This window comes from Ovis canadensis, chromosome 5 (assembly GCF_042477335.2).
Source record: "Ovis canadensis isolate MfBH-ARS-UI-01 breed Bighorn chromosome 5, ARS-UI_OviCan_v2, whole genome shotgun sequence".
Lineage (NCBI taxonomy): Eukaryota > Metazoa > Chordata > Mammalia > Artiodactyla > Bovidae > Ovis > Ovis canadensis.
The window spans coordinates 33756409-33777312 of NC_091249.1; the positions used below are offsets into that span (position 1 = coordinate 33756409).

At 51.2% G+C, this 20904-nt stretch overlaps 1 protein-coding gene across 4 annotated transcripts in view; it reads left to right on the plus strand.

The window, feature by feature from the left end:
* GNG7 (G protein subunit gamma 7) overlaps positions 1 to 20904 on the plus strand; it is a 140290-nt gene that overhangs the window by 34333 nt on the left and 85053 nt on the right. For all 4 annotated transcript variants that reach the window (XM_069591591.1, XM_069591592.1, XM_069591593.1 and 1 more), the window contains one exon: positions 10530 to 10591. The gene's annotated coding sequence lies outside the window, so the exon portion shown is untranslated. The remainder of the gene's footprint in view (positions 1 to 10529; positions 10592 to 20904) is intronic.

Below are 20904 nucleotides of genomic sequence, written 5' to 3' on the forward strand. Positions count from 1 at the left end.
GAATACTGGAGTGGGTTCCCATTTCCTTCTCCACGGGGTCTTCCCAACCCAGGGATTGGACCCACGACTCCTGCGTTGGCAGGTGGGTTCTTTACCAGTGAGCCACCAGGGAAGCACAAGCAGAACAAACCTCCAGTGATTAGAGAGTAAAGCAGGGAGATGCTGAGATTTCCCTGGTGGTTCAGTGGTTAAGACGCTGAGCTTCCAATGCAGGGGGCTCAGGTTTGATCCCTGATCAGGGAACCAACCTACTTGTTGTGCAGCTTGGTCAAAAATAGGAAAGTGGGGAGACCCCACCCAGTGTTAGGGGGAGGAGGGTCGAGAGACTCAGGACACAGAGCCGGGGTCAGCACCCTCCTCTCCCTACGTCTGCTGGGCTCCTGGAGACCTTTAGCTCCTGAGTCAGCCCTCCGGGCCCTTTTGTCCCATTGGACTGGACTGTGCTGGCCCCTGATCTGGGTCAGTCTCAAGATTTTGGAGTGGTGTGTCCAGCCCAGGCACTTCTCCAAGAGACTCTGAGGGCTCAGGGCTGGGAGCTCAGATGGCGAGGCTCAGGCTGCCGTCCCCCACCCCAGGCTTCTCCTCCTGCCTCATTTGCAATCGGAGCTCCTCGGGGTGACACATTTAGATGGTTGCTGTGGTGATGAGTGAAGGCTGGGGTGATAACTGCAGTGCAGGTCTATATCAAGCCTCCAGCGAGGCAAGGTGTTCCTGCCACGCGCTGGTGGGATGTCGTGTGGGGAGGGAAGGGAGTGCAGACATCCCAGGCCCACCTGCTTGGTTCCCAGGAGTGGGACGTATACCCCAGGCAGGGGGGCTTACTGTTGCCAGATGCTGAGTCCCTGCTGTGCCTGTCCATGAGGGACGAGCTTGGAGCAGGGATCTCAGTGGGGGTGATCTCATCTCCCAGGGGACTCTGGACCACATCTGGGGACATCTGTGCTTATTACAATTGGCAGGTGGCTCCTGGAATGAGAGGTGGGGCCAGAGAGGCTGTTCTACCCACCACAGTGCCCGGAAGGACACCCCGCCCTCTAGCAAGGAATGACCAGCCTCCACATCAGTAGCACTGAGGGCAAGACCCTGCTTTATTTTTTTTTATTTCAAAAAATATTTATTTGTTTGTTTGTTTATTTAGTTGGCTGCACAGGGTGTTAGTTGCAGCATGCAGAATCTTTAGTTGAAGCAGGTGGGATCTGGTTCCCTGACCAGGAGTGGAACCCGGGGCTCCCTGCATTGGGAGCACAGAGTCTTAGCCACTGGACCACCAGGGAAGGCCCAAGACCCTGCTTTAGAGGGAAGCAGATCAAAGTAGTGGACTTATTTGGTCTCAGAACCAGGCTATGGCATCTCTTGATAATCTGTGAATCCCAAAGGCTTCATTTTCTCATCCTAATTGTTCTACTGCTCCCCCTTGTTGAATTTACCAAGTCCCTTCAGGCTCTTATGTCTCCCAGAAGATCAGATCTATAGATGGGGGAAAAACCAGAAAGTGAAAAATCCAGTGCTATTGGTTGCTTGCCATTAGAGAATTGTAGTGGTTGAAAAAGAAAAATAATGTGGAGTTGTCAGGTGGATCAGCCTGGATGACAGGTGTATCAGTTATCTCTTGCTGTGTAACAGATGACCCTGAAGACTTATTGTATTTTTTATTTTATTATATTTTATTTCATTATTTTGACTCTGCTGGGTCTGCATTTCAGTGCATGGGCTCTCTAGTCGTGGCCTGTGGGCTCAGTTGCAGTATGTGGGACCTAGTTCCCTGTCCAGCGGTGGAACCTGGGCCCCCTGCATTGGGAGCACAGACTCCTTGCCACTGGACCACCAGGAAGTCCCTGAAAGCTTAGTGTAAACCACCAGTTTTCACTCTCTCACAGTTTCTGTGGGCTGGAAGCTTGGAAACAGCTTCCCTTGGTGGTTCTGGCTCAAGGTCCCTCGGGAGGTTGTGGAGCACGTGTCAGCCGAGGGCTGCCTCCTCCGAAGGCCCAGTGGGGTCAGAGGAGCCGCTTCCAGGATGGTGCCCCATGTGGTCCCTGTCCATGGTGCTGCTTGAGCTTCCTCACTCCATGGTGGCTGGCTCACTGAGTGCCGGCAGAAGCCACACGTCTTTTATGACAGATCTTAGAAGTGACCTGCTGTCACTGCAGGTGATCACACAGAGCCGCCCTGACCCCAAGCGGGAGGAGTACTGATCCCAAGTGGCAAGTGGGAGGAGACAGCAGGTAGGACATGAACTGAATCTCTGGAGGCTGGCGATGTTGGAAACGCTGCCACAGCAGGCGAACGGAGCTCTGGACATCAGGATGGGGGCCATTAAGTTACTTGCCCAATGTCCCTAAAAAAAAAAAAACAAAACGGTGCACCACTGCCACCAAAGGAGAAATGCTCTGTGGAGTGACTGTCTCAGTGATTTCACCAGGAATTAGGGTCGCGGTCCGTTCCCAGGCAATCCAGGGGGAACTGCAGTTTCTGGAACCCTACTTGGGACACCTGTGCCCACTTACTTCAGCTGCTTTCACCCTCCTCCCCACAAAGCTTTGGCCTCAGAAACAGAGTGGAGGGACTTCCCTGGAGGTCTCATGGCTGACTCCATGCAGCCAATGCAAGGGGCCTGGGTTGGGGGACTAGATCCCACACGCCAAAACTTAAGACCCAGCCAAATACACACAAAATACTCAAAAAAGAGAGAGAGGGAGATTAAAAAAGAATGGGTGGAGAACAGATTTCTTCTGTCTCATTTCTGCGTTTGCACGCACCTTGGAGCAGAGGGAGGAAGAGGCGCCCGGCTGAGGCTGCATGCCAGGAGGTGGAAGGGATGGAATCTCTCCAGGCGGAGTGGCAATGGGAATGGTGAGGGTGAGAATGGTGAATGGGCGGGAAGAGGTTGCCTCCTGCCCTCAAAATCTGCAGAAATCGGCTCAGCACCAGCCAGAATATGCTTTCCACTGGCCAAATGGGATTTGGGAGTAATCCCAGGGCACATTCTATTAGGCTCTTGTCTGATCCGCCCATAAGTCCTCCCTGGTCCCCTGGCCTGGGGACAGCTTTGGAGTAGTTAATCCAGGCTGGAGGGGCCAGGAGGTCTTGATCTGGGCAGTTTGTGATCCTGTTATGATACTGGCAGGGGCCTTGGGAGAAACGTAGAAATCCGCTTGGTGGGACTGACCAGCTTGTGTCTGGGTCTGGGTTCACAACAGCCTGACCCACCTGCTGGTCGTGTGTGTGTGGAGCCTCCACCCGCGCTACGACGGCCTCACTCTTCCTTCCCTCCCTCCTTTCTTTTCCTCTTCAGAATTCCTGGTTCTCAGTATAACTCTCCCAATTCATCCCACTGTTTTTTTTTCTTCTTTTTTAAAAATTTTATTTATTTACTTTTGGATGCGCTGGGCCTTCACTGCTTTGTGAGGCTTTCTCTAGTTGCAGTGAGCGGGGGTTACTCTCTAGTTGTGATGCACCGGCTTCTCATTGCGGTGGCTTCTTGTTGCGGAGCGTGGCTTTAGGTCGTGTGGGCTTCAGTAGTTGCAGCACCTGGGCTCAGTAGTGGCGGTTAGTGAGCTCTAGAGTGCAGACTTAGCAGTTGTGGTTCATGGGCTTAGTTGCTCCTTGCCGTATGGAATCTTCCCAGACCAGAGATGGAACCTGGGTCCCCTGCATTGGCAGGTGGATTCTCAACCACTGGACCACCAGGGAAATCCAATTCACCCAGCTTTTAATAGGCTGACTTTTAGAGTACTTTAGGGTTATAGAAAAATTAAGCAGAAAGTACAGGGAGTTCCTATATACCCCCTCCACACACACAGGCACACACACCCACACATACACTTTTCTCTATTATTACCATCCTGCATTAGTGTAACTCAGTTATACTTGATGAGCCAATATCCATATATTGTTACTTAAAGAAATCTTGTTTATTTGCTATTTATTTGGATACACCAAGTCTTAATTGCAGCACTTGGGATCTAGTTAACTGACCAGGGATGGAACCTGGGGCCCCTGCATTGGGAGCACAGAGTCTTAGCCACTGGACCACCAGGAAAGTCCCCGTATGTTGTTATTAACCAAAGTCCATAGTTGACATCTGAGTCTAGTCTTGGTGCCGTGTGTTCTGTGGGTTCGGACAAATGTATCCATTATCAGTCATTTCACTGCCTCTGGGCCCTACCTGTTTATCCCTCCTCCCCACAAACCCCAAAACCACTGATCCTTCTAGTCTCCAGAGTCCTGCCTTTTTCAGAATGTCCCACATTTGGAATCACAGTGTATAGTCTTTTCAACCTTTTAACAAGTTAATCAGCTGTTTTGGCTGCACTGTGGGGCATGCAGTATCTTAAGTTTCCCGACCAGGGATTGAACCTAAGCCCCCCTGCAGTGAGAGCACTGAGTCTTAACCACTCGACCACCAGGGGAGTCCAGTGTGTGGCCTTTTCTACTGGCTTCTTTCACTTGGTGACTTGTATCTGAGGTTCCTCAGTGTCTTTCCCTGCTTCATAGCTCATTTCTTTTTTAGCGCTGAGTAATATTCCTTTGAATGTAGGTCCTCTTTTGTGTATATATTCTTAATAGTCAGCACCCACAAACTCACCACTGAGCACAAAAACCAGAGCCTCGCCAGTTCTCTTCTGTTCCTGAGACCCTCCCCATCCAGCCCACCCACCTGGCTCCGGTCTCCAAGACAGCCAAGGTAGAATCTCATGTCACATTTCCCATCCTTTGTTTAATTCTGTCTTGTTTACATGTACTCCTTAACAGCATACTTTGAGTAGATTTTTACTTCTAAAAATCTATTTTAGAAAGGTGAGTTGTTTTTAACGTTATAAATAGGATATCATGCTCCATTGTACTCTCTTGGGATCTGTTCTTAAATGCAAAGTTCCAGGGCTAGATTCACTCATGTTGTTAGGTATTACAGTGTGCAGTTGGCAGAATAATGGCCCCCCCAAAGATGTTCATGCCCCAGTCCCCAAAACCTGTGTGTCACCGTATGTGGTAAAAGGATTCTGCAAATGGGAATAAGTTAAGGCCCCGAGGATGGGGTCAAGCCTGGATCCTCTGCGGGGAGGAGGGGGGGCCCAGTGTCATCACAAGGTCCTTATAAGAGGGAGGGGGAGGGTCAGAGGCAGAGAGAGACAGGAGATGCTGTGCTGCTGACTCTGAGGATGGAGGGAGGGGCTGTGAGCCAGGGATGCGGCGCCTCTAGAAGCTGGAAAAGGCAAGAACTTGTGCTTCCCTGGAGCCTCCGAAAAGACTAGCCCTGCCCAGGCCTAGATTTAGCCCCATGAGGCCCAGCCTGTATTGGAGTCCTGACTGTAGGGCTGTGAGATGAGGGCTCAGCCAGGCTGAGGATGCTATGTCCTGGCTCTGACCATCCCACTCCTCCTTGGCGTTGCATGTCAGGCCTCCTGCCCCTGGACACCAAACCATTCCAATCCACCTCCACATAATGGTCAGGGAACATAGTACCCAGGGTGGGCCTCTCCCAGCACCATACAGCTCTGTGTGGGGCCAGCACCCTCTCCCCATACCCACCGGGCTCCTCAGGCTGTGCCCTTGGCACCAACTGTATTGTGCAGAATCCCCAGAACTAGCGAGATCCCATCATGGGCTGGCTTGGTGATGGTGGCATGGACTGTGTGGCAAGCAGAGCACCCGCGGCTCCTCCAGTCTAGGATCTCGTGTCTCCCTGGGAGCCTCAGCTTTGAACCATGTGATGCTGATGAGTGCGACAAAGGTGTCTTGGGATTAGTGTGATGGTTGCAGAACCTGTGAGTCTCCTGAAAGCCATCAAACTGGACATTCTATAGTAGGTGAATTCTATCTTAATTTTTTAAAAAGAATAAAAAAAGGAAAGCATGTGGATGAGGTGGGGCTCACAGGTTGTAAAAAGTTTTATTCAGGGGACTTCCCTGGTGGCCCAGTGGTTAGGACTCCATGCTTCCAAGGCAAGAGGCGTAAGTTTGATTCCTGGTAGGGAACTGAGATCCGAAAGCCATGCAGTGCAGTCAGAAAAAAAAAAAAAAAAAAAAAAGTGCCGTCTACGACAAGAGTGTGCGATCGTCCTATCCTCTTGAGTCCCTGATTGCCACCATTGTGAGCCTGGCCTCTTTCCCTGCAGTTAAGTCACTTGTCGGCAGTTCCAAGGGCAGGGTGTGTGTGGGGTCGGCAGGCCCGGCTTCTTACAGCCCCTGCACTCCAGGTCTCTGCTGTCACTGTTTTGAAATTTGTCATAATTTTTGAACAAGAGGTCCCACATTCCCATTCTCCACCAGCTTTTCAGATTAAAAGATGAAAATTGAAAGATACTTGCTCCTTGGGAGAAAAGCTATGACAAACCTAAACATCATATTAAAGAGCAGAGACATCACTTTGTCAACAAAAGTCCATATAGTCAAAGCTATGGTTTATCCAGTAGTCATGTATGGATGTGAGAGTTGGACCATAAAGAAGGCTGAGTGCCAAAGAATTAATGCTGAAAGCATTAATTTGAAAAATTGTGGTGCTGGAGAAGACTCTTGAGAGTCCCTTGGACTGCAAGGAGATCCTACCAGTCCATCCTAAAGAAGATCAACCCTGAATATTCACTGGAAGGACTGATGCTGAAGCTGAAGCTCCAATACTTTGGCCACTTGATGCAAACAGCTGACTCATTAGAAAAGACCCTGATTCTGGGAAAGATTGAGGGCAGGAGGAACAGGGGACGACAGAGGATGAGATGGTTGGATGGTATCACTGTCTCGATGGACATGAGTTTGAGCAAACTCAGGGAGATAGTGAAGGACGGGGAAGCCTGGCAGACTGCAGGTCATGGAGTCACAGAGAGTCAGATACAACTTAGAGACTGAACAAGTGCAGATTCCATAGGAGATCCTCCTGATGGCCCCACCTCCACAGTTCACGGGGGCCTGTCGTGGGGGCTGGGAGTTCACCCTGGCGGGAAGGTGAAAGCCCAGCGTTTCTGTCAGTGAAGGTCACAGGCACAGCCTGGCGCCAGCTGGTGCACCTCGCGGCCTGCTCTCTGTTCACCCCAGGGATGGATTTTGTCCTCACTGCTTTCTGTTCTAGTCTAAGCCAGTCTGGGCTGAGCATAGCCAGGGTCGGCGGCTCTGTGGAGCTCATCTCCCTGCCCAAGTCCAGCTTCAAGGGCTAGAGGACAGCCCGCAGCTGGCGCTAAAGGGCTGGGGATGGGGAGATTGGCAGATGGTAGATGTGAGGGTAGAGAAAGATGCCATATCTGCAGTGATTCATAAGCTACCCGTGTTCACAGCAGTGTGATTCACAGGAGCCAGAAGTGGGAACAACCTGAACATCCATCATGGGACTATGGATAAACAAGGTCCCTCCACACACTGGAGCATCCCTCAGCCACACAAGAGAGAGAAGCCCCGACACTGGCTAACACGTGGGCAGACCCTGAGAACACGGTGCTCAGTGAGAGAAGCAGGCACAGAGGGACGCACAGGGTGTGACTCCACTGATGGGAAACGCGCAGAGCAGGCCGATCCACAGACACAGACTGGGTTCCTGGTGGTCAGGGGCTGGGGAGCAGGGGAGTGACTGCTGATGGGGACAGGGCTTCTTTTGGGGGTAAGGAAAATGTTCAAAAATTGGTTGTGGTAATGGTTACACAACTTTGTGAATGTACAAAAAGGCCACTGAATTGTGCATTTTGAATAAGCAAATTGTGTGGCATAAGAATTGTATCTCAGTAAGACTTAAAAAAAAGATGGTGCCTAGTTTATCAGTCACTCTCTCCAGTTTGGCTAATGTGGCTGTCAGGGAGCTTGGTAGAGTGCTCCCTGGCACCCTTCTGTACCAGTTTTGCAACTTCTCATGAGCCTTTAATTGATTCAAAAATGAAATGAAGAATCAGACATGTAGATGGTCCCTTCAAGGTTGAGGCAAGTCTTGGCCTCGGGTCTGTGGGCACGTTGCTCCAGCCCTCTCATCTCTCATCCCTGTGGGCCACTGTGCCCTATGCTGTCCAGGGCGCCACTCTGGCCGCAGTGGCCAGAGAAGCTCCAATCCTAAACTGTTGGGCCAGGTAGAGCAGATGCTTCTACTGGCTGAGTTTCTGTGAGAGCTGCTTGTAGAGCCCAGAGGGTGTTCCTGAGGCTGCAGCACCACCTGCAGGCGATGGTAGGGATGTCAGTTCTCCATCCTGGCCTTTAATTGACAACCAGTTAGATTTGTTCTTTTTTTTTTTAATTTTAATTTTTACTTTATTTTACTGTACAATACTGTATTTGTTTTGCCATACATTGACATGAATCCGCTACGGGTGTATACGAGCTCCCAATCCTGAATCCCCCTCCCACCTCCCGCCCCATATCATCTCTCTGGATTATCCCCGTGCACCAGCCCCAAGCATCCTGTATCTTGTATCAACCATAGACTGGCGCTTCGTTTCTTACATGATAGTATACTGGATTTGTTCTTGCCTGGAGAATCCCAGGGACGGCGGAGCCTGGTGGGCTGCCGTCTATGGGATCGCACAGAGTCGGACACAACTGAAGCGACTTAGCAGCAGATAGAGGGCAGGAGAAGGGGACAACAGAGGGTGAGATGGTTGGTTGGCCTCACTGACTCAATGGACATGAGTTTAAGCAAGCTCTGGGACGTGGTGAAAGACAGGGAAGCCTGGCATGCTGCAGTCCGTGGTGTCACAAAGAGTCGGACACAACAGCGACTAAACAACAAAAAAATAATATAGCATTTACATGTTTTAAATTTAACTTTTATTTTATATTGGGGTATAGCTGGTGTACAATGTTGTGTTAGTTTCAAGTGTATAGCAAGGTTGTTCAGTTATACATATACATGTATCCATTCTATCTCGTTTTTCCCATATAGGTTGTTACAGAGTACTGAGTAGAGTTCCCTGTACCATATACAGTAGGTCCTTGTCAATTATTTATTTTATATATAGTAGCCTATATATGTTAATGGCAAACTGAATTTATCCCTCCTCCCCAAACCAAAAATTTATTTTTGAAATCTATGAGTCTGTTTGTGTTCTATAAATAAGTTCATTTGTATAATTTTTTAGATTCTACATATAAGTGATATCATGGTATTTGTCTTTATGATTCTTCACTTACTATGATAATCTCTAGCTCCATCCATGTTGCTGCAAATGGCATTATTTCATGCTTTTTTATGGCTTAGCAGTATTTTGTTGTGTGTGTATATATATCGGGCCTTCCCTGGTGGCTCAGACAGTAAAGAATCTGCCTGCAATGCAGGAGACTCAGGTTCGACCCCTGGGTGGGGAAGATCCCCTGGAGGAGGAAATGGCAACCCACTGCAGTATTCTTGCCTGGAGAATTCCATGGATAGAGGAGCCTGGCGGGCTACAGTCCAAGGGGAAACAAAGAGTCGGACACGACTGAATGACAACACTTCGTGTATATATGTATATATATGTCTTATGTTCTTTATCAGATACACCATATCCTCTTTATCAGTTCATCTATTGATGAACTTTTAAGTTGCTTCCATGTCCTAGATATTGTAAACAGTGCTGCTATGAACATTGAGGTGCATGAATCTTTTCCAACTAGAGTTTCTCCAGATATGTGCCCAGGAGTGGGAGTGCTGGATCCCGTGGCAGCTCTATTTTTAGTTGTTTGAGAAATCTCCACACTGTTCTCCATAGTGGCTGTACCAGTTTACATTTCCACCAACAGTGTAGAAGGGTTCCCTAAATGTTTATATATTTAAAACTATTTATTTTGGGGGCACACTACACAGCTTGTGGGATCTTATTTCCTCAACCAAGGATCGAACCCACGCCCCCTGCAGTGGAAGCTTGAAGTCCTAACCACTGCACCATCAGGGAAGTCTCTCGCTAAATTTTTAAACTGAAGTTTTTAAAAGTTTTTTAGAATAATTTTAGATTTTCAGAGGTATTTCAAATTACCCATCACCTAATTTCTCCCAGTGACCGGGTCATTCATAAGCATAGTGCGTTTGTGATAACCAAGAGGTGGACATGGATACATTTCTGCCACCTCGATCCCCTCTTTATTCATATTTCACTAGTTTTCCCTAATGTCCTTTTTCTGCCTCAGGCCCCATCTTGCGTTTAGTTGGTCACATGCCTCAGGCAAAGCTGGGTGAGCTGGGTACTTCATGGCAGGGGGTTGACTCAGTCCTCTTGCCTTCCTCTAGGAGATCATGGGGGTCCAATGATGAGGGTGAACACCTTCTATAAACTATAAAAAAAGGTCATATGAACATCCAGTCCTTTCATCCAGTTCAGTTTTGGAACATGTGGAAACTTCATCACAGATACCACTACAGATCGCTAGCAAACCTTTCTGGCAAATCGCCCTGTTATTCTCATCTCTGCATTCTGAAGCGTCCTGTCTGTACCATCCCTGATGTCTGGCAGAGTGGCCAGAAGGCATCCTTTCCACACTCCCCACCCCCAGCCAAAGGACTTTTCTATCTCATCATAGTACTGCTGACCCCCATGTGGCAGTTCAGGCCAAATCAGACCCAGCTAACATGGTTCGTTTTTCTTCCAGGGAGCAGACACTGGGTTCCTGAACCTCGTTGCTGAAGACAGCCAGGACTTGAGCAAGCGCAGGTTGGTGTCATGAGGTTTTCCTTTTCTATATGTTTAGAGTTCACTCAGGTGTTTGGAGCCAGGATGAGTTAAGAGGCGTCCTCGCTGTGCACGCCTGCATCTTCTCAGCTTTGCTCACTTCTGGGGGTTTGTCTCACCTGCCAAGAGCCCATGGGAGCCACAGGGAATGTCTTCCATCCAGGCTCCGGGGTACGGGGGACATGGGGCTGACAGGCTGGGTTCTAGCGCACCCAGGATGGGCACATGCCCACAGTGGCACCTGCTTCCCAGCTCTTAGCTTCCTCCTCGAAAGGCTTGATTAGGGTCTGCGGCGCTTCATCCCGTTTCCCATGTGCATGGAGGGTAACCCATCAATGCCGTTCACTCAGAGCAGAGCTCGGTAATTGGAACTGAACAAATATCTAAACCCTATCGCTCCCCTGGTGGGACAGCAGATTGGGAAATGTGCCAGAGGCCTTAGGAAGAATGAAGTCAGGAGCGAAATACAGCTGAGTCCTGATCTCTCAACTGTTATGCATTTGCTTGTCTCTGGTTTTATTCCCAAGAGGGCTTTGAGTGGCTTTTGTGACGTAGGAAGAGGAAACAGCATGGGGATGAATGAGGTGGCTCGGTGGCACCCGGGAGTGCCCCTCCCAGTCCATTTACTCTGAGTGTCTGGCGGGGACCAGCTGTCTTTAGAATCAACTTCCAGTTTCTAGCAAAAGTTCTGATGATCTTTGATTCAGGTTGTGTTCCATTTAGCAATAAATTTGAGGGAGATCTGATGTCTTTATAACATTTATTTTCATCTAGTGCATGTGTGTGTAAAATAAAAAATGTTAGACAAGAAGGCAGACCCCAAAGACAACACATCATATAATTCCATTTAGATGAAGTCAGCACAAAATGTAAGTCTGTTGGAACGGAAAGGTGACCTGGGCTTGCCAGGGGCTGGGGTGGGAATGGGGGTGAATGGTGTTTGGGCGCCAGACACATCTTACAGTGCTGAGGGGATGGTCCAGAACTACGGGGCCAGGGCGTCAAGCGGCTTGGTGAACTGACTAAGAATCTTCGAGTTGTGTACTGCCAACCAGCCGATTGTATGACATGTAAAGCGAACCTCAGTGAAGCTAAAATACGTATTTTATCTCAGCCCGGGAGGGACGCTGTCCCCACAGACAGAGACCAGGACTGAGATTAGAGCCCTGTGGTCTATCTGGCTTGTTTATGCTCCTTGAAGATCCCAAACAGGTTCAGTGTTAACTCTGTGTCACAAAGTCACCAAGCAGATGGGGAGTTTGGAGAACCACCTGGAGCCGGGTGAGGTCACATAGAGTATATGTGTCATCACAGCATGATGAGTGAGCCACATTCAACCCTTCTGCAACGTGTTAATGTCTGACCAACTGATTGTAAAAAGAAACTGAATGGACAAAGGAGAGACAAGATACCCCAAACCCCACACCCATCAGGGACCACTGCTCACACCTCAGTGAGCATCCTCCCAACTGAATTCCACTCACTCAAGGGATTTCGGATAAGAAGGATTTTCTCTTTGCTATGTTCTAGAATGAATGTCCTTGTGCAAACTTTGTTCATCCTTGTTGGTTGTTGTTTGGGGATGAGTTCCTGGAATTAAGTTTGCCTTGCCTGTGACTTTAAGTTGGGGTATTCTCATTTTTGTTTTGACCTTTAGCAACAAAGAAATGCCCCGTTTTCCATCCCAGGATGTGTCTCACCACCCTCTCAAGTGCAGTTTTATGTCCTGGCCAAGCCAACAAGCCAGGACCGTATTAGTTGCTGCGTCCAGGCCTCCTTTTTATGAGCTCAGCTGTTTCTCTAAGGCAAACGGCCCGGATGCATCCTGTCTGTTAGGGTTTCTGTCCTGTGCTGTATTTAGTCACTCAGTTGTGTCCAACTCTTTGTGACCCCATGGACTGCAGCCCACCAGGCCTCTCTGTCCATGGGGATTCTCCCAGCAAGAATACTGGAGTGGGTTGCTATGCCCTCCTCCAGGGGATCTTCTCAACCCAGGAATCAAACCCAGGTCTCCCTCGTTGCAGGAGGAATCTTTACCGACTGAGCCACCAGGGAAGCCCTGGTGATGTCTAAATTCTCCCCATTTCTCTGTCTGGACACGGTCCACTGCAAGTGTTTTTTGGAGAGTGTTTCTGCACTCTGCTCACGGTGCATTTTGTCATCAGAGATCTGAAACTTTGCACAAACCTGTCTTCTTTATTTTGTGTGGTTGTCTAACACGTCAAGATCATAAAAACACAATCCACCTGCATTTTGTTTTGGATGGCGTATTCTGCACTTGAGCCCTTGAGCCTTTTGAAATTCACCTGTGCTAGGAGGTCTCACCTAGGGGGGTGATTCTGACCCCTTGCTCCACTCTGAGGGGACACAGGTCCATGTTGGGGGACATCTGAGGTTGTCACACTGGGGGAGCGGTGCTCCTGGCAGCGAGGAGGTGGTCATTTGCCTTGGCTAGGAAGATTGCTCCACACACCACAGTGCCCACGATGGCTGAGGGTGACCAGCTGCCTGGTCATCAGTGCCCGGTGGACACTGCTGGCTGGGAGAGACAGAAAACACTCCTGAGCTGGTACACGTGGCTAGCCTTGCAGTGGTTCTCTGTTCCAAGGGATCCTGCTGTCCTACAAGTGGGGGGGAATCAAGGATTTTCCCGATTGCTTGTTAGTTTCATAGTCACCAGGAGCACTTCCTGTTTGCCAGGCCCCTCACACCCGAGGTCCCTACAGTACAGGGTGCGGGGGGGATGTACAGACGGACTCTCCCATTTCTGGGCCACTGCCTGTCCAGGGGAGAGGGAGTGTCGCCAAGCAAGGGCCACACTGTCCATCCTGGTGACAGCACCTTGATCCACTGTGCTGAATGTCTGCAGACTCCAGGACTAAAAGTGGGACCTGGAGTCTGGGGCTCCAGAGGAGGGGTCTGGGGCTGGGGCGATCCCCAGAGTGCTGGGATTCCCACTGATGGCCACTAGAGGGCAGTGAAGGTCCATGAGGTCTCCAGTGCAACTAGCAGGGATGGATGTGAAGAGGGTGCAGGGGTGCAAGTGAGCGCCCAGCTTCTTCAGTCAACCCCTCCGCCCTCGTGGAGCCCTGTGACCCCCTGTCTACATGTTCCAGGACATTCTGGTTCAGCACCCAGAGTCCGTCACTCTTTCCTGGGGGCCTCCACCTCACAGACCTGGAGCCTCTGTAAGTTCATTGGATGTAAGAGGAAGATAGAAAGCACAGACTCTGTGACCTTGGAGAGCTCAGGATCCCTGCACCACCACTCCCAACTCTCCCAGCCCTGGCACACCCCAGTGGCCTGAGCAGAGCTAGGACCAGAGAACGAAGGCCAGAGGGTGGGGGTGGGCAGCCCTGCTGGGATGACTGGATCTTGCTTCAGGGACTCCCCCTGGAATCAGCCAGCGGCTCTGACCCTAGGCAGGAGCAAGGCGGAGGGGGTCCTCCGCAGGCCCGTCTCTCGAAGCACCTCCTTTGGGACTCACCTAAATGCCAGAGACCCTCAAAGCCCCCTCGGGTCTCCTGGCTGTGGAATCTGTCCAGTGTCTCCCGAGGCAACCTCGGGTGTGTGTCACCTGGACAGTGACTGCTCGGCCTGGCCAGATGCGGTGACCCTCCCCAAAATGTTCTCCATCCCCTCAGCAAGGGTTTCTGAGTGTCTGCCAGGCCAGGCTCCAGGGGATGCCAGTGTGCAGGGTGGATGTTCTAATGAGAATTGTGGACCCATTTGGAGTCCTCCACATCCAACACTGCTGACATCGGGCTGGGTCACCCTGTGGGGTGAGGTGGGCATCCTGGGTACTGTGGGGAGAGGGTGGAGCAGCCTCCATGCCCCCATCTACATGATGCCAGGAGCCCTCAGTTTTGACAGCTGAGCCCACACAGATGTCCCCAAGCATCACCCAGTGTCCCATGGAGGCAGGCCCCCTGCCTCACTAGTTCCTCTCATAATGTCTCTGGATGTGGTTGCCCCCTCCCGAAACCGGATGGATCTTCCCATAAGTTTGGAAGCTCTGGCAGAGGTGGGGGTGGAGGGGAGGGGTGGGGGGCTGGGACCATGGCCGGTTGGCTCCCGCCTCATGGAAGGATGAGAGCATAGGCCTTCGTGTCGCTGGCTTTCTTTATGGAGGTGCCACTGCCCTTTTAGCCAGAGCTGGACTTTCCAATAGGGTGGCCGCGAGTCCCTGGTGGCCACTGAGCTCCTGGAAGGGGGCTAAGATGGAAATGAGTGTATTTTGCACAGACCGGGGTGATGATTCTTAGCTGAGAACGATTTTTCCAGCTTTCCACCAGCCCTCCCGCCTGAGGCAGAGCTCAGTGACCTCCCAGCAGCGGGTGTTTTCCTGATAGCCCCTGTTCTCTGGGAGTTTGTGAACATTTCAGCTGAAAGCGCCTCTCGGAACTTTTATCTCAAGAGGGTGGCCCTCATGTGAGGGACAAACTCCAACCCGGCGCGCCGCGTCAGAGACCGTTTCTTCCTCCTGGTTGGTCCCCCGCTTCAGATGTGTGTTGAAATGCCCACAATTATCAGTTCTCTCCACGGACAAGCTGTTCTCCTGAAAGAGCTGCCAAGATAGACAGTTGAAACCTTAAAACGTTCTTGCAGAAGGTCATGGCTGCTGCCACAGCCTCACGATACATATGTAATTACTGGGTCCCCGCCCAGAAACCCACCAAGGGCACCCCTCCCCACTCCACAGCACGCGGGACCCAGAGCCACCCCCACCCCTATAGCCCATGGCTCTGATTCTGAAATCTTGGGGAGAGCAGGCCCCAGGGTACTTCACATGGCAGCAGGGGCTGCTCAGACATGACCTCGACCCCCTCCAGAAGGGTCTCACCCTTGTGATCCTGCCCCCAAGGAACACTGGGCAATGTCTGGGGACGTCTGTGGTTGTCATGACTGGAGGGGGCCCTGGCATACAGTGGGTGGGGGGCCTAGGGGTGTGCTCCACTCCCCACAGTGCTCAGGATGGCCCCACAGAGAACGTCCCAGCCTGTGTCAGCAGCGCCCAGCAGAGTGGGGAGTGGGGACCCTGCTCCCCAAGATTCTTGCTCCCAGGATGAACCAGCCTCACTTTCTTTGTGCTCTGTGTATGTTATCACACTGGCTCCCACCCTGGCCCCATTCTTCCTCATGCTGCGGGCGAATCCTCTCACGCACTGGTTAATGCTGCCACCTAATTGGACCAACTTGAACATTGAGGCCAAGAGCGGCTCCCATCTGATACCACAGAGCCAGGCTTCCACCCGTGGGGCAGTGAGAACTGTCCCAGCCTAGGCAGCAGCCATGGCCCAGAGACCCACGCATCCCTAGACGGGCATGTTGCTAGGCAATGGCTTGACTGGTCAGCCTCCCTCAGAGCAGGGGTGATGCACACACGGTCATCGGTAGTCATCAAGGCCTTCTTTGACTCAGAACACACATGGGGTGGCAGTCACGTATGGTAAGGTGGGGGCAGGGGCTCATTTGTGGTGGGTGGAAGGAGCCCCTATACCTCAGGGCCCATTCCCACCCCCCGCCACAGTGCACAGGCCTGAATCCATCTGAGCCGGTGCACACGGAGGATGTGGTTCTTCCTTTGGTTCCCTCCGCTCTGACTTCACTTGTTGAGTCAGCAGACACCTGTGTGCCAGGCCCAGCTGGCTAAAACACGCGTGTCTGGGTGCAGAGACTCCCAGTACAGTGCACACGGTGGGCATGTGTGACAGAGGACTGAGGCATGACCTGGGGAGGGCCAGGCCGGGGTGAGCTCAGAAGCTGGGGGCAGGGGGAGGGTTCTGGGGGCCTGAAGGTGGGGTGGGGCTTCAACAGGCACCCCAAATAGAGGATGACAGGGAACTGGTGTATCAGGAGCTTGTTTCTAATTGCCACTGGTATCCCCCCAAATTCAAATGTTAAAACCTACTCCCCAATGTGGTGGGAATTGAAGGTGGAGCCCTTGGGGAGTGTGGTCTTGGGACATATATTAATATAAATACATATTTTGAACTTCAGCCATGATTCCTAGTTCCCAGCTCCCAAAGCGCTTGGAGTTTCCTGAGCCAGTGGAGCATCCCCTGCATGTGACTAAATGTGACAGTGATTGTGAAATCCCAGGCTCTCTGCTCTGCTATCACACGAGGAGGGTGCTGGCTAGCTATTGCTAGCTTCTTGTAATAAGCCACCGCAGACTCAGCACCTTATACCTCCCCTGTCTGTCCAGGCAGAAGTGTGGCTGAGGCCTCTGCTCACAGTCTCACTGGCCCTGGCCTGGGCTGAGTTCTCTCCTGAGGCTCAAGAAGAATCCACTTCCCAGTTTGCTCAGGCTATTTGTAGGATTTGGTTCCTTTCAGTTGTCAGGCCCAGGGGCCCGTTGTCTTGCTAGCAGCCCACTAGGGACGGCTCTCAGCTCTTGGAGGCTGCCACCAGGTCCTGGCCTGGCTGCATGATCTCCTCCAGGGGGCCCCTCATCCCTCCAGTCACTGCAGGAAGGGCCCTGCCCTAGGGAGCCAGGGCTCACCTGATTAGGTCAGGCCCACCCATACATCCTTTTGATTAACTCAAAGTCAACTAATTTGGGAATTTATTTAATTTTATTTTTTCCTCTTTTTTATTTTTTAAATTATGAAGTTATGATAACACATTTATAGGAGACTTGGAGAATACAGAACAAGGTTACATATAAGTTCCACTGTATATGACAATTATTTTTTAAGTAGATAAATTTTTAATTGGAGTTTCAATATCAAACTCTCAAAAAGGAATAGAATGAATATACAGAGAAGCAGAAGGATACAGTAGACCTGAAAAGCACTATGAACCAATTCAACATAATTAAGATTCATACAATTTTCACAACAGTAGGATACAAATTCTATTCAAGTTCCCATAGATTATAAACTAAGAGACACTGGAACATATCTGGGGACATAAAACAAGGTGCAAAAATTTCATGGTCTAAAGGTATTGAAATGAGACAGAGCCTATTCTCTTATCACTGTGGAATTATATTAGAGATCAGTATCAAAAGACATTTGAAAATAACCCCCATATTTTCAAGTGTAATGTAATGTTACCCAGAGAGATCTTTGACTTAGCCATTGAAAGCCTCAATAAAGTTAGAAGGCTGAAAAACCACAGAGGATGATTACAGAGAAGAAAGCATTTAAATGAGAAATTAATATCAAAATGAGAAATTAATATCAAATATACTTTACTTATTTATTGGCTGCACCACACTGCATGTGGGATCTTAGTCCCCTGACCAGAGATTGAACCCACACCCCATGCAGATTCTAACCACTGGACCACAAGGGTGGTCTCTAACTTGGGATTTTAATTATACGCTCGAATTCCTTCCTCTGCAGAATATCATCTAATCAGGGGAATGGCATCTTATCACCTTCATAGTCCTGCCAACCCCTGGGGTTTGGTCCACCGGGAGCCAAGGGTTTAGAGACTTAGACTCCTCCTGGCCACCAAGGGGCAGCAGGGGGCCTGGTCACTGCAGATGCAGGCACCTGCAGCGGGCACCAGGGCTCGCAGAGGGCCTTTGTCCCCTCCTATTCCTTGCTGGCGGCACCGCAGGCAGGTCAGTGTTGGGTGGAACGGCAGTGATTGGAGAAGGCAGGCCTTGTTTGTCTCAGTCACACCTAGACACACCTATGGTTTCATTTGTGTTTTGTTTTTGTTTTTTTCTGCTGCACCGCTTGGCTTGTAGGGTCTTGGTTCCCCAACCAGCAATCAAATCTGAACCCCTTAGAATAGAAGCTTGCAATCCTAACCACTGAACCACAGGAAAGTCCCCTCACTTATTGTTTTTAAAGAAAGCCTATAATTTGAAATAATTCCAGATTCATGCATGCATGCTCAGTCATGTCTATTTGCCACCCAAAGGACTGTAGCCTGCCAGGCTCCTCTGTCCATGGGATTCTCTAGGCAAGAATACTGGAGTGGGTTGCCATTTCCTTCTCCAGGGGATCTTCCCAACCCAGGGATTGAACTGGCATCTCCTGTGTCTCCTGCATCGGCGGGTGAATTCTTTACCACTGAACCAGCTGAGAAGCCCAATTCCAGGTTCATAGGAAATTGCAAAAACCATGCAGGGTGATCCCATCCACCCTTTCCCCAGGTCCCCTCAGTGGCCTCATCTTGTAACTAAAGTACAATAGGAAGGTGTGTGTGCAGGGCCCTGCCCTCTGTTTAATCTGTGGGCATGAAGGACCATCGCCCATCTGCAGAATGGAGAGTTCTTCCATCCTTGAGGTGGGGGAGGGGAGGCGGAGAAAAACAGACAGGACCGTCTAACCGTGGATGGCACTGACACCCACGCTTGCTGTGCAGGCCCAACTCTGCGTCTTGTCTGCTACCTCGTCAGGCAGCCAGCCCTTCCAGTGGGTTTATTCTCTTGCGGGGATTCTGCCAGTTTGTGGGGGCTCCCAGCACCAAAGACTCAGGTTCAAATCCAGACACACCCCCACTTGCAGGGCACCCCAGGAGACTCACTTCCATTTCTGAGCACAGAGCTGGGCTGGCTGTCACTACCACAGTGCTGGCACCCACAGGAGGATCACCAAGTGCTCCCCTTGAGGATTCTCCAGAGGGAGGGGTGACCAGGAGGGCCAGGAGGTATTGTGAGGGACCCTAGAGCTTTCTGGAGGTGAGAGTCATCCCCCGTCCTCCCCCAGCCATCTGCCCAGGCTCCAAGGCGGCTGAGACATCCCCATGTTGGAGTCAAAGCCTCCTCAACTTCCCTCTGTGTCTTCTCTGTGCCCTGCGTGGTTGCTCAGCGTTCCGGGGGTGGGGCGGTGGAGGGGGGGCGTTGTGTGCTTCTTAAGCCCAGGAGCCCGGTCAGTAGCAGCACCCCTCACGTCTGCGTACCTCCTGGGGGAGGGGGAATTCCACGATGGTTCTCTAGATCTCCACCCCTGGTGTCGACACTCTGAACCTGGGGTGGGTGGGATCCTGCTCCATGGTTAGGCTGACAGGATGTGGCCAAAGGGACTTGGCAGGTGTAACAGAGACCCCAATCAGTGGGCTTTGGGGTTCATCCCAAGGGGGATTGTCTGGGTGGGCCTGACCTAATCAGATGAGCCCTTACAAGAGACCAGAGGCATATCTAGAGGATCCACAGAGGCAGAAAGTAGATGGTGGGGCCAGGGGCTGGAGGAGGGGGTGGGGAGTTAGTGTTTCATGGGGACAGAGTTTCTGTTTGGAAAGATGAGAAAGTTCTGGATGGTGGTTCAGACAGTCACACAACAATGTGAATATGCTTAATACCACGGAGCTGTGCATTTAGAAATGGTTAGAATGGTAAATTGCTTTTTACCACAATAAACAGAGGGAGAGAGAGATCAGAGCAGCAGCAGATACTCCTGCTGACTTTGAAAAAGGCAAACAGCCACGTTGTGTGTGTGCTGCCCGGGGAGAAGGCCATGCAGCTGGGAGCTGAGAGCACCCCCCACCCAACAGCCATCAGGAAAACAGCGCCTCAGTCCCTGCACTGCAGGGTGGTGGATTCCGCCAACCACTTGTCGAGCTTGGAAGGGGGCCCTGCGGTCCCAGATAAGGACTCAGCCCAGCCAGTCCCTGGGTGTCAGGCTTTTGAGACTCCAAGCTGAGGGCCCAGTGAAACCACATCCCCGTTTTCCAACAGAGCAACTGGGAGACAACAAAGGGTGTTGTTTTGGAGCCTATGTTGGTTGTGACTTGTCACGCAGCAGCAGCTGACTGATGCACCTACCCTGCTGCCTTCCCACATGCTCGTTCTGGAACTCGCCACAGCCCTGGCCAGTTAGAGATGGCTATCTCCACATCACAGAGGAGAAACTAGGAGCAAAGAGAGGCTGAGTAACCTGCCCAGGGCCACGCAGTAACTGTTTTGTGACATTCAGATCAGCTGCTTGTGTCACCCAGGCTGGACCATAAGCTCCTCCAGGTCAGGGGTCTTGCCCAACTGCCCAGCCAGATGTTTAGGGAGTGAGTGGAAGAAGGGAAGAAGGAGGCTGGGGGAGGAATCCTCACCTGACCTCCTGCACGGAGAAGTGAGCCTGTCACCAGGGTGGGTGACACGGCAGGGCAGGTGGAGAGCATACTCACCCTACCCGGAGCAATCCCACATGGTAATCCGTGCGGGCTCCCAGCTGAGTCAGCAGCCGCACCGAGGTCTGAGCTCCTGAGCTTCCTGGAATGGGACGTGCTGTCCCCAGCTATCTGACTAACATCCCGCTGAGTCACAGTTCTGGCCGGATGAGAGGCAAGAGGTGAGCCAGAGCCCTCTGCCCATGGGAGTCGCAAAGCCAGGCACCCCA